This window comes from Diabrotica undecimpunctata, chromosome 8, assembly GCF_040954645.1.
Source record: "Diabrotica undecimpunctata isolate CICGRU chromosome 8, icDiaUnde3, whole genome shotgun sequence".
In the NCBI taxonomy this organism is placed as follows: Eukaryota; Metazoa; Arthropoda; class Insecta; order Coleoptera; family Chrysomelidae; genus Diabrotica; species Diabrotica undecimpunctata.
This window is the reverse complement of record NC_092810.1, coordinates 77590210-77605385: the sequence shown is the minus strand read 5'-3', so window position 1 is coordinate 77605385 and position 15176 is coordinate 77590210.

Here is a 15176-nt window from a genome sequence, read left to right as displayed (position 1 = left end):
GCTGCACGAACACTAGATCCTAACTTAATAAGATCGGTTCATTAATTTGCCAGCGGTCCATATCAGATATCTTTTTAGTGGTCATAGCTAAACATCTTTTTTTTTTGCTTATGTGCTAATCTTAAGTATCTTAATTAAAAATAATATATACAAAACTAAGATCTAGTAGAATTACCATATTATATAAACAACGATGAATGAGGGAAAGGTTCAGAAAAGGAATATAATAAAAGGGTCTGTTCCAGATATATTTAGCATTATGTTAGCTGTAATAAAGTTGTACAATGACTATATTAAATCAACGAAATATGCTTATCTTAATTATATAAAAATGATAAGTGATATTAAAGATGTTAAGAGGAATATAATAAAAAAATGTATGATTCTGTTGTATTTATCAATATTGTAGTTGTAATAAATTCAGGTTTAAAAATGTCAATATACAATTAGCATCCATCTTAAAGTTAACCAAACAGGAATAAAAGTTATGAAAGAGTTGGCATATTAAAATCTTGCTTTTTGTTAATCAACATCCATCTCAAGATTATTAATTAAATAGTGTCCCCATGGGAGCGTATCATAGGTCTCCGGAAGGTGATGTCTTTTATCATCATAGGGACTTAGCGCAATCTTGCTTTGTGTTATAGTATAAACACGATGCTTATCTGAGCGTATAAGATTTTGCGAGGCAATCTTTGTCGTAAAGTTATTTAAACACTTGACATAGTCCTCGAATGTAATTTTAGTGTTTACAACAGATTTCTTTACCCCCTTCGCCTTCTTCGTTACACCATAATTTCGTACAATATTATCAATTTCATCATCCTCATACTCCTGTTCTTTCAACTTCACCCTCATTTTTTCAATTTCATCGTCTGTGATGGCTACTTTTGTAGTGTACAATTTCGATCGAAGACCTATATAGTCGGTCATTATACGACCATTATTCTCATCTTTCATCATACCCAATACCTTCTTATTAACCTGAGGGATGCCGTAAATATTATCTACTGGGTAGTCAGACGTATCAAAATATTTATAGCAATCGTCTACCATTGCTTCATACGGGTCTTGTTCGCGTATCTGTATAATCACCGAATCTGTATCTGTCTAGCAGGTCGAAAAGTTTTCTCCGAACCTGCTGGCTAAATATCCATATTGGAAATCATATATGGTTGTTTTAGCTAAATCCAATATACTCATTCCAACATAAATCGGTTTATCTAACCATATTTCTGCTCTATGCATCTCGACAGCAACCAAATTTTCATTAAAGATAGTAGCGTTTTTAAACAGTGGACTACTTATTCTTGCTTCAGCTCCATAACGACCCTGTCATTCTGTTAATAATTTAATATCAACGCGCTTGCGCACATTCTCCATGGTCTTACCAAACACAGCGTTGTTCATTAACTTAAAAAGGTTCTTTTCAAACTCATTCTTAGCATTTTTTCGAAGTTCAGTATTCAAGACGATGTATGATTTCAACCATGGACTCTATTGGAATTTAAGTACCCTATGTATTTTTTTTACTATCAATCCGTGTGCAAGCGCTTGCTTAAGGGCTCGGTAGTGTATTACATATTTTCTTTTGTGGCTTCATGGCTTTAAAGGTGGCTTCATGGTTTTTGGATTCAATGTTCCAGGACAAAACGAAATGTCTTTATGACGATCATGGAGATGTTGAGGGTACTCTAAGTCTACCTCGAGAATGTACCCTTCAGAAGCATCGTCAGGAATAGATATAACGTCTATATTAGAATCGACCCACTCGAAACCACCATAGGGAAGATATTGTGACATTGCCCAACCATATTGGTTATTGACATCAAAATACATTAGATATGAGTCAGGCTTCGATGGATCGTATGATGCCATATACTTATTATTAGCGTGGACGCGACGTTGCGAGCATACTTGACTCAAACCGCCACGAATACCACGCTCCACAAACAAAAACATATCTAAATCTGTTAAAAGCTCCAGTTCCTGTTTTGTATGTTTAAGCATTGCATCCCACGTGAAGCCGGGAAGAGTGAAGTAATGAGCTGGGTCAAGATTATATGTTTTGAGACAACTGGATCGGAACTGTTCAAAAACGTCTGCAAGAAGAAGAATATCGGTCTTCATATAAATATCTACATAATCCCCGAGAGTGGAGCACGAGAATGAAGACCAGACATCTTGGGCTCTACGATAATGTCGTCGAGGACATGGTTTATCCTCAAGTTTATTATAAAAGAACTCAATGGGGAGTAGAGATATTTCAGCAAATTTTTTAAATGAATCTATATAATCGTAAGGCATGATACCTTTCTTGGTTAGAAGACTGAATTACTCCTCAGGAAGCGATATAAATTGGGACTTGAGATTAGGATATTCTACCAAATCAGAAGAAAGTTTATCGAGGGAAGATGCCATGAATCGAAAACTATCGATAAAACGGAATTTAATTCGAGCGTCATCAATGTGTTTAGTAAAAGAGATATATTTTTCCTTAGTAATAGGAAGAAGATCTACGGGGCCTTTGATGTGTGTAGCAATATCATTAACAATGAAGTGGGCGTCATATTCGCTAAGGTTATGAAATATCACTGGAATAGTGTGAGCGTCTTTGTAATTAATGTTACACCCTTCATGAGCTGCCCCTCTGTAGTTATTTTCTGGAGTGAGATGATCGTGGTCTCGCACTTTCTTATCACTGGGGGAGAAGCGCTGCTCGCAGATATGACAATGAGTGGCTGCATGAAAATCACTCTCTTGCTGACTTGTCATATTTATATCATACGGGCACAAAAACACTGGTGACACTTTCTCAGCAAGCTGATTAAGTTCATCTGCGAACCATTTCATGCAATCTTTTCCTCGATATGAGCTATAAGACGACAAAGAATCATCATAAGAACATTTAAAGAAATAACCAACTGCTACAGGAATATGCTCTTGAGGTTTTTTTGGATCTCCCGTGCGTTTCAAAGCACTTTCGAGATCCGCGTATACGGTGAAGGGGGCTTTAATCTTATTCTTGTAATTCTTAAATTTTACTATTTTATGACTTTCTTCAGGCATTTTGATAACAGTCTCATTTTGTTTTAAGCAGTATGTTTATCTAATGTTTCTTGTGATCGGTAGTAATGAAGGCATCGGTCGCAAATATATTTTTTATGTTCTTCTTTACTTAACTGTTTAAAGATTAGACGTGACAAATTTTTTATCCATACATAATGATATCTAATCGGACCTTCTACATCATCATATTTATCTTGTATTAATAATAAGTTAATATGTTGATCCTTCTTGTTCTTTGTTAAATAGGTTGGGAGGGTCGTAAAATCTCTTTTTACTTTTTTTAAAATGTATACATTAATTGAAATATTATTTTGTTTTTCAAAATTAGGAATTTGTTTGATGGTTATAGGCCACTGAATTCCCTTCAACTTTAACACTTTAGAGTAGTGCGGGTATGAGCTCATTAAAGCAGAGTTATTTCGACATGGATATAACGCTGATACAACAGCCCATGCAAAGCATGCCTCATCATCATTTTTAACATTAATACATGCTTCTTTTCTCTTAATCTGAGGAGGAAGTTCGACGTATGAGGAGCCTAGTTGCGGCGTAAATTTATTAATGTTTACCCCCAGGTTAACAACTGCCTTTAGTGCCCATCCAGAATCACGTTCTTGGAATTCTTCCAAATCTTTGCTGATGGGTTCCATTACTTTCTTTTCAAACCACTCATCAAGATTGGTGTCTCGATAGATTGGTGAGTTCGATGTGGTGAAATATTTCGTATCTTTAAAGATTTTCTCTCCGCTGGCTATCTCGAACTCACCCCCAAATGTCATGTTAACTTTAACTGCCTCGTCGTTCTTGAGTGCATTTTGAATCCGACGTTTGAACAGAGCTTTGCAATCATTAAGGAAATTGCCTGGATCCTTGTGTTTGAGGTTTGAGATGACTCCCGTTCTAATTCTCGAGTTGAATGCTGATATGGAGTCATCCCATTGTACCCTATGCTTTGCAGTTTCCTTCGTAGGTGTGAGTCCCGCCCCCTTCTTCTGTTTGGCTTTTAGTTGGTTTCTTAATGTTTTTACCTGCCGCATCTGGGCTTCAAGGTGCTGCTTCTCCCCCATCATTTTTGAATATCTCATAGAGTTCCTTATATTTTTTATTGCCTTAGCACATTCTACCAATCCTTTTCGTACATTTTGTTCATTATAATCAGTTCTGATTAAGTCTAAGATGGATGCTATAAGTGTAATAAGTTTGGCCAACATGTTTATACAAAAAATCCAAAATTAAATTATAAACAAAAAATTTAATTAAAAACTAAATATGATTAGAAACCAAAAATTTTTCCTAAACCAAAATATCAAAAAAAACCCAAAATCTGAAATTCAAAACTTATTTAAAAAAATTGAAATCAGAAATTAAAAAATTATTAAAAACCAAAAAAATCCAAAATTTTCAAAAAATTTTATGAAAATATCACTCACCAGAGCTCACTTTTTAATGATTAAAGACGTACCAGAGCACACGTCTGATCGCTAGGAATATCTGAAACAGAATGAAGGAAATACCTTAATGATGAGAATTCAATATACTTTTAGTCGAACGGAAGACTGAATGATATTTTTTTATGTTTAAAAGGCCCCTGAAATGTGTAGATTTGTGCTTGTTCATCCATAAGAATCAACGTAAAAGTGCTACATTTAAGACATTTATTGAACTTGGTCACATTTACTCCTTACTCGTTCTATGAACGATACAAGGAAGTATCAGTACTACCAACATAAAAAGAAGTAGTACTGCCAACTATGAAAAAAAAATTAGAAAGTAAAAGATACTCTGTGCTAATTAGATTGGTGTAGGTATATAAAGTTATAAGTTAACTCATTCATAGTGCATTCTATATCATTCTATCACAAGAAGGAGTCATGGTTAGGAATTGTAAGAGTTGTCTTCAGGAGTATCCCGATGTCACCCCAAGCGAATTTTGCGATACCTGTTACATTAAAGGAGGTTTAAATGGTGGAAAGTGGGTTCCATATAATTCTTCTTCCTGGTCTAGTTACGAAGATTTCAAAGAATGGCAATTTAATTATGATAGACGTCAGCTACTTTGCGAAAGATGTGGAAAATGTATGAATAGAACCGATATATATCGACATATGAAAAATAAACACGGCATTGAAAATTATTCAGTTAGATTTATATAAACTTTCGATGAGGAAACTCCCACCACCAGTTTCATCACTAACACACTCTGACTATTAGCAACAAGTTTTCATTCATCGATCGAATAACAGTCAAAGCAGACACATCAGTTGCTCCAATATGAAACAATACATTCAGTTAAACTTGATCAAGACATGTATCGAGCAAGAATTTATTCGAGACAACTACGCAGGCGCGTGTTTATCGGCTAGTTTAATCTTTTACGAAGTTGCCAGGCAGTATGGGATAACAACAAAAGTGGTAGTAGGTGCAAAGCTCTACTCAAATGGTGTTGAAATTACGCCACATTTCTGGAATGAACATAATGGAATAGTATTCGATCCAACAGATGCAATTACAAAACACCATCTGCCTCATCAAATAGAATTTACGATGAAAAAAGGGATGTTTATGTGTAAAAGTGGTGAAGACAGAAAAATGGTTGATATTTATCATGATTTTAAGAAAAGCAAATCGACGATAGCATATTTTAAAGAGGCTCCGGCATGTCTACTGGAAATACGAGACAATATTTTTATTACTGTAGCAAAGATACTTAAAAAATAAATTAATAAATAGAATGTAACTCGATTATTAACAATAATATAGGTAACAGCGAATGCTTTTGGCTGACATAGGTAGAACTGATACCCTATACTGGTTTAACCATAAAGGTGTAAAATAATGCATCACTAATAAACACAGGTATGCTTAGGCCGCCATTTTCTTTCACGTTAAGAGAGGGTAGCAGAACATAGCAACGCCATCACTAATAAACACAGGTATGCTTAGGCCGCCATTTTCTTTCACGTTAAGAGAGGGTAGCAGAGCATAGCCGACGCCATCAGTGACACGCTAACAGAGAGTATCAGAGGGGTACCTCAGACATACAGACTCCATCAGTGACACGCTAACAGACAGTAGCAGAGGATAGCAGAGAGAAAGTGAAAAGAAGGATTAATAAATAGTTGAATAACATATCACGCCATACATTGAAGGTCATATAAATGAAATGTCCTACCTTAAATAGTTATTACGTAATAGTGTTAGCGTTGACTCAGCGTCGAGTCAGCCTAAACTCAGACACAAATGCAACGTTCGGCGTCGACTCAGTGTCGAGTCAACGTCATGTCATCGTCGAGTCAGCCTAAACTCAGACACAAATGCAACGTTCGGCGTCGACTCAGTGTCGAGTCAACGTCATGTCATCGTCGAGTCAGAGTCGAGTCAGCGTCATGTCAGCGTCGTGTCAGCGTCGACTCAGCGTCTAGTCAGCGGTTATAAATAGAGCTGTTAACTAGAGAAAAGGCATTAGCCGATGATTAACTGAGAACAACGCGTCGAGTAGCTTGCTAAAGTTATTGAAGCAAGATATAATTCGCTCACAAGAATGCAGAATGAACAACTTGAAACAGTTTTAAGTGAACCTCTTGTAGAAATAAACAATTATCTGAAAACTCCACATCAATCAGAGAAGCATAAAGAAACCAGCGGATGCCTGAACAATAATCTGAAAAATTCGCAACAGAAGGGTGAAGAGAAAACAGACGAAGAAGAAGATGAACAAGTTCAATGGCATCATTCACCAGATATTGATAAAGCTTACGGTCCGCAGTATGTTTGGAAAACTGATAAATGGATAATGGGCAATATGGAAATCAAATTCGTTCCCAAAAATATTTTGATTAACAATAACAAGTACAAAGCTACATTTGGGCTATACAATTTACTATTTTATAAGAATCCTCAAGACTTTACGGCAAAGGATAGCCTCAACTACAAAAAAATATTAGAAGTCACAGGTATTCATAGAGATTCCCGCGGATATTTGAGACATCAAGCATTCCCAGATAAATTTAATAAAATAATCAAATCAAACAAATTTGTTTAAAAACGAACATCATCGAGGTCGTTTCGTAAATGCCAGGAAAAATGTAAAACGTCTTAATAGTACAGACAAATCTGACCGACAATTTAAATAGCGTACAGACATTGAATATGAGGCACCATCGTTTAACCTTTGTACCGTTAGATCTATGGCTAAAAATGTTGAACTAAATCGGCCAGGAAGTCTAGTTTTTTAATTACTAACTTTAACAATGTACTTGTATGAAATATATGTATGTACGAAATAATTTAAATAAAAACTAACCTAACTAAAAACTAACTACTAACCCAATGCAGCACTAAGATTGTCAATATATTTTTATATAATAAAAATATGTTCGGTAAATATCAGCTACACATGAAATATAATTCTAAATATTCTGTAAACTAACGTCTTTAAAGAATGTGGAACAGCGATCAACGGTATCTGATCAGTAATTTTCACAAAAAGAGAATACATAAAAGAGAATACAGCTTTGTCCTATTGCTAGTAGAAAGAATTATGTGAGACTGCTTTACATTGCAGACACTCAGTTATTTTCGAACAGATACCTTGCCTAAAAATATGAAAGTTTTTTGGCAACAGACAGTTCTAGGCGAAAAGAGAATTAGTAGCATGAACACCGATAGAGAGAGCGAGATGTTGAGCCTCGTAAATATCAAGAAAAGTATCACAAACACAAAAGAATATAGGCTACCCGAATATAAATAAAATGGTAAGACATCGTTTGTATTGAGAGGTATCTAATAGCTCACAAATATCAAGAACAGTAACAAACCCAAAGAAGCAAAATAGGCGACATGAATACGAATAAAATGGGTAGAAATTGTCTGTATTGCGAGGTATCTTACATCTCACAAAATGTCAAGAAAAGTAACAAAGAAAGAAAATGGGCTGCATGAATATAAACAGAAGGATATTACATGGAGAGGTTGGTGATGGTTTTGAGCATTATTCACGAACATAGAGGACAGAGCTGTGTTTCTATGTACAAATCAGTAGTAGATGCATAGACACGGGGTTGTTGTTGAGTAACAAGAACTACTCGATAATATGTTTTGAACATTCAGTGTTATTAAAAACAAAAGCTCCCGAAAAATTAAAGCAGGCTGTATACATAATGTTGCGCAATTATTTCCCTTAGCTACAAGAACAAAGGCTTACGACGGTTAGCATGACAAAAAATCATAAAAAATATAAACAAAAATACACACACACATGCAAAGAGCGTGAGCGAGTGCTCATAATGGTAGATATTGCGTAGACTTTTTGTTTTAAAAGAGAATACAGTGGTGAAATGAATACAGAATTGCGCATAGAATTCTTGTATACGTACAGTAATTATATTTTTTTATTGAAGACACTGCGGATGGGGTCGTATATCAAATATGAGCTACGCTTGGTTGTATATTGGTACAGAGAAGAAGTAGATCACAAAGTCGCATAAAAAGCTACTATTTTTTAGAAATAAATCAAAAAATCGAAAAATCAATTGAAAATATGGGGTACATCATACAATTTAGAAAAAGCATAAAATAGAAATCAAAGTAGAAATATGAAATAAACCGTAAAAGCATATACTAATAGCTTAATATAGAAAGTAAAAACCTCTCTTATTTATTTGTATATCAGAGAAATAAAAAAAGAAGAATCACTTACCTTATATTATTCACTCACTCAACTGTACACAATATAGTTCGTCTGAGACCGCCAGTAATACTATGTATAATTCATGCTAGATTCGGTTATTTATACTCTAGGATTACGTAGCTTACATTCTAGAATAAAATAATATATTTTTTTTGTTTTTATTAGTAAAAACCACACTATCAAAATATTTCCTACAAAAGCAGATATTGCGGTATGAGAACCTTTGTTATCAATTTACAAACTTGCGACGGTGGTTACCACTATAATTTTTTACTTCCTATTACAAGTAGTCTTATCAGCGGTTTCGTTCGGTTTATAACTAAAATGATGAAAAATAACTTTGTATTTAAAATATTTCTATAACAAAATTTTCAAGTCTTCGATTATTAATTTATACAAATATAATATTTTTTTAGGACAAGAATTTTTATGTCTTCGAATTTGGTAATTATATATTAGGTCAGTATACACTAATATTGGTTTCACATTTCTTCTTCTTTATGTATCCCTGTCCGCTGCCAGGTTAGATATTAACTAGTAATTTTGATCTTGCTTTCGGAACTTGGTTTCGACCGATGTGAGCCCTATCTATTACCACGCTCCATGAGTCTCTTCTCCTGTCTAACCTCGCTTAGTGTCTATTTTATCCTAAATAACTAATCAATTGCAGTATACGATAGTTGTCCTGGTATATAAAATAGATATTCAAGTTTTCGTTGTTTAATTGTGCTCACTGGTTCTTTATCTTTCCGATTCTGTGGACTACCTCTATTTGGGAGGCATGTTCAGTGAAGAATGCGTTAGTACACTTTTATTTCTAATGCTTTCAGTTTTTTCGCGAGCGTCTCTTTTGGCGTCCAGAACTCCACATTTTTAGATAAATTTTATATAAATTTAATGTTTATTAGGACAAGGGTATTGAGAATTTCACGTTGGTTCGTTTTACGATGTTTTAGTCATAAATAATGAATGTATAGCACTTGGTCGGTGATTTTCGTAATATGTATGAAATACCTCTCTAATGGTATGCTGCACGGAGCACTTGGTGCAAAATTGAACGAGTTAGAATTTGCTAGAGATCAAAATGCGATAAGAGTTTTTCCTATGCCAATGGTTTTGTTTTACCGTCAATAACAATAAATAAGCATTTACAGTTCGACCAAGTTATCACAATGGCCGTTATGACACCTTACCATATATCTTTTGAACGGATAAGCGGAAATCGACGTATGACCCATCAAATTAAAGGATTTTGAGCGACAAATTAGGCTGAGATGTTTGTTTTACGACAATGTCATGTATAAGGCCTGTTTGACATCATATAAATAAATTTTATATAAATTTAATGTTTTTTATGACAAGGGTATTGAGAATTTGGCGTTGGTTCACTTTACGATGTTTATAGTCATAAATAATGAGTGTATAGCACTTGGTCAGTGATTTTCGTAATATGTATGAAAATACCTTTCTAATGGTATGCTGCACGGAGCACTTGGTGCAAAATTGAACGAGTTAGAATTAGCTAGAGATCAAAATGCGATAAGAGTTTTTCCTATGCCAATGGTTTTGTTTTACCGTTAATAACAATAAATAAGCATTTACAGTTCGACCAAGTTATCACAATGGCCGTTATGACACCTTACCATATATCTTTTGAACGGATAAGCGGAAATCGACGTATGACCCATCAAATTAAAGGATTTTGAGCGACAAATTAGGCTGAGATATTTGTTTTACGACAATGTCATGTATAAGGCCTGTTTGACATCATATAAATAAATTTTATATAAATTTAATGTTTTTTAGGACAAGGGTATTGAGAATTTGACGTTGGTTACTTTACGATGTTAATAGTCATAAATATTGAGTGTATAGCACTTGGTCAGTGATTTTCGTAATATGTATGAAAATACCTTTCTAATGGTATGCTGCACGGAGCACTTGGTGCAAAATTGAACGAGTTAGAATTTGCTAGAGATCAAAATGTGATAAGAGTTTTTCCTATGCCAATAGTTTTGTTTAATGCGAATATCAATAAATAAGCATTTAAAGTTCGACCAAGCTATCACAATGGCCGTTATGACTTTTTACCATATATCTTTTGAATGGATAAGCAGAAATCGACGTATGACCCATTAAATTAAAGGATTTTGAACGACAAATTAGGCTGTGGTATTTGTTTTTAAGACGTGACGTTTTTGATGTGACGCGTGACGTTTTTAAGGTTAAAATGTGACGTTTACATGTGACGCGCGACGTTTTGATGGAACGTGGGATGGTGGCCCTGTGTGAAACGTAGACAAAGGTGCGCAGAGACCGAACTAATAGAATTAACGTTTAGACCAATAAATTAACGTCAGAATATTCTGAAGAGGCTTCAGAATTAGATAGAAGATATTCTATATGGAACACTGGCGAATTAATGAACCGTTCTGGTTAACTCCAGAGTTATGTGTTCGTGCAGCCGTTCATTATAAAAAACGGCTATCAGATCATAAAAAGATGTCTGCTGAACCATACATATGTATATAGTTTAAAAAGATGTTCAGTTAAGACCAATAAAAGATATCTGATATAGCCCACTGGCAAATTAATGAGCAGTTCTGGTTAACTCCGGAGCCGTTGCTCGTGAAGCCTTCTAGCAAAACGATCGATAACTTAATGGTCTCCTTTCCTCGATTTAGTTTTAAGTCTTCGATAGCCTGTCACAAAACAGGAGTCGGAGAAATCCCTAGTTTCAAGATTAGGTAACCTAGAGTTATCGACTAACCCCCCCAACAATTCATTTTTGAATGAATACCAGAGTGTCTTAACATAAAAGATGTCCATCAGATTAACAAAAAGATGTCTACTAAACTAAATTAAATCATGTGCTGATCTTAGTAACGTTAAGTATATTGTTATCATATATATTATCATATAATGTAAAATAATTCATTCCTACTAACCATCATCCCTACTAACATGACAGTCGATGTAGTCGTACCTTAACGTTGGTGACTGTTGTTAAGAACATATGTTTTTTCAGCAAATTTATGTTTGAACCAAATTGACTACCTTTTATGCATTGCATCATTTTTTATACCTCGCTTTACACATACATTCCATCGCTTCGATACTAACATTACATTTAACCATTACTCACTGCTAACCATGCTAACATATTTTACATGCAGTCTATATAACTATTTCTTACCAGAGACCCGAAGCACAATACCAACCTACAAAACATAATAACGCCACTTTTTTTATTTAACACCTGTATAAAATCTGAGTTCGTTTGCGACAAAAATCAAGTTTGCATGCGTATCCTTTTCTCCGATACTTTGGTAATGTATATATGTAATCTACTACTCTTGGTTTATCGTATTGTCCTACTGGATCAAAGTCCATTTCGATAATAGAACAAACGATGCCGGTTCTCCTTCGACATATAGGATGTCGCAGCTAACTTTCGTATTTGTCATCCATTGATCAATAAGTATGTCATCTAAATTTAACTGCTTAATTTTTCTGACTGCGTTCTGACCTCTAAACAGCTCAATTTTTTCCATCTTACTCAGCCGAATGATTGATTGATACTGATTTTGCATTATTCGTTGAATTATGTATCATCTATAAATTTTACAGGAGTAGGGAGGACCTCCTATATTACGTTTACAGATCGATTATAGCTAATAATTATAAAAGCACAATACTAACCTACAAAACATAATATTGCCCGAACTGTCGTAGATAAAATATAGTATAACACCTGTATAAAATCTGAGTTCGTTTGCGACAAAAATCAAGTTTGCATGCGTATCCTTTTCTCCGATACTTTGGTAATGTATATATGTAATCTACTACTCTTGGTATATCGTGTTGTCCTAGTGGATCAAAGTCACATTTCGATAATAGAACAAACGATGCCGGTTCTCCTTCGACATATAGGATGTCGCAGCTAACTTTCGTATTTGTCATCCATTGATCAATAAGTATGTCATCTAAATTTAACTGCTTAATTTTTCTGACTGCGTTCTGACCTCTAAACAGCTCAATTTTTTCCATCTTACTCAGCCGAATGATTGATTGATACTGATTTTGCATTATTCGTTGAATTATGTATCATCTATAAATTTTACAGGAGTAGGGAGGACCTCCTATATTACGTTTACAGATCAATTATAGCTAATAATTATAAAAGCACAATACTAACCTACAAAACATAATATTGCCCGAACTGTCGTAGATAAAATATAGTATACAACTCACCATTTGTATTCGCTAATTTTGTATATCACCCGAATTGACATAGGTAAAATATAGTATGCAACTCACAATACATTTGTATTCTATAATTTTTATAATATTACTCGAACTGCCGTAGATACGCATATACAGAATAATAGTACTGACTAGTAATGTAAGTTCCGTGTATAGTAGTACTTAATCAGAGAATGTTTGTTGGTTTGGTCATACTGTAAGAATAATATATGTTCTTCGATGCATCATGTTCTATTTCTAGTAATACCACACACGTTATATCGTTTTCAGCGTCACCTTTCGCTTTGTTTCACGAGAGAGAGAGAGAGAGAGAGAGAGAGAGAGAGAGAGAGAGAGAGAGATAGGCTGTGTGTCTTTTTACGATGTTAGGTGCTAGATGTGGTCGACAGATGGCGTGACGAGATGACGAACTGTAATAGACGTGGAATCTCATTCAAACTATGTTGAATATTTGATATAGCACCGTTTTTGGCGATGATTCTCTGTTAGCCTCACTTTCCTCCAATGTCTATTATGCTAAACAAAGATCCGATATAGCGGCGTTTTGGTCATTTTCTTTTGTCTTAACATATTTCCCGTCACCTCCCCTTTTCATTTAACGTATTAAACGTAGTAATCTGACTAATAACAACAGAGATACGACTTTTTTTTGTCTTAACATATTCATTACCCCCTCCCCTTTTCGTCGATACCTCACACATTAAGCCGTTTGGACATTACAAACGTAGCGCCGATGTCTTTGCGTTTTATTTTTATCTTAACATCACACATTGTTGTACGTTGTTGTACGTCGATGTACGTTGAACCGTTTGGACGTTGCAAGCTTATTGTCCTTTAGGCATTGTCTTTTACGTTTGCTTTTCATGCTACTATATTCATTACCACCTCCCCTTTCCATCGATACCTCACACGTTGAGCCGTTTGGACGTTGCAAGCTTAGTGTCCTTTTGGTATTGTCTTTTGCGTTTTGTTTTTATCTTAACATATTCGTTACCACCTCCCCTTTCCATCGATACCTCACACGTTGTTGTACGTTGAGCCATTTGGACGTTGCAAGCTTAGTGTCCTTTTGGCATTGTCTTTTGCGTTTTGTTTTTTTATCTAAACGTATTCGCTACCCTCTTACCATTCCAACTAGCCCTCGTACGTCACGATCTGACCAATACCAATGGAGATATGAGGTAATGCCGTTTTGGTACAGTCTTTGCGTTTGATTTTCTCACGTTATCTCAACGTGTTCCCCGTCCCCTCCGCTTTCCAACGATACCCTACACGTCACGATCCGACGAGCCGTCGCGCCTCCACCACAAAAAGAGACAAAAATGACCAGAATGAACCTTAGCGATTTCTTATGGGATTTTACATGGGAAAATACGCCGTACCGCTGCTGCCCTTTTACTTTAGTTATCTCATGTATCGTCTTCTCAGGCACTCATGATTTACCTTTCCGTGGGAAAGAATCGAGTGAGGGTGTTTTCTAAGACTTGTGTAATTTTCGATTTGATGCCGGAGACAAAATTTTGCTGGAGCATTTTGAACATGGTGCTAAGAATGCCATGCCAAATACAAGTCAATGAGGATACAAAATGAAATAATTGACATCTGCGGCCACGTAATTAGAAGAGAAATTTTTGAAAAGTCAAAAAAGCCAACTACTACGCAGTATTAGCTGACGAAACCGCTGACATTTCAGGCAAAGAACAGTCATCAATTGGTTTGAGATATTTTGATAAAGAAGCAGAAGAAAGTCGTGAAGAATTTACAGGGTTTGTTCAGCTCGATGCTCTAAATGCACGAAGCACTGCAAAGGCAATGGATGATTTCCTGACAAATCATGAAGTTGATCCACTCAAATGTGTTGGCCTGGTGTTTGATGGTTGCTCCACTATGAAATAGTATTGCCACTATTAAAGATATAACCAATTTCTTCTGTGAATCAGTATTAAGAAGGAATATGATAGCAAATATCCCTAGCCTCTGCGAAACACGGTGGTCCTAGAAATACAATGTAATTAGTATTAAATTTGTAAATTTTCATTTAATTTTATTAAAGTAAATTTTTATTTTATTTTATTTATTTTATTTTTATTTTATTAGTAAATTTTATTTTCAAAATTTAGCATTTTTGCATATATTACATATATTTAATAAG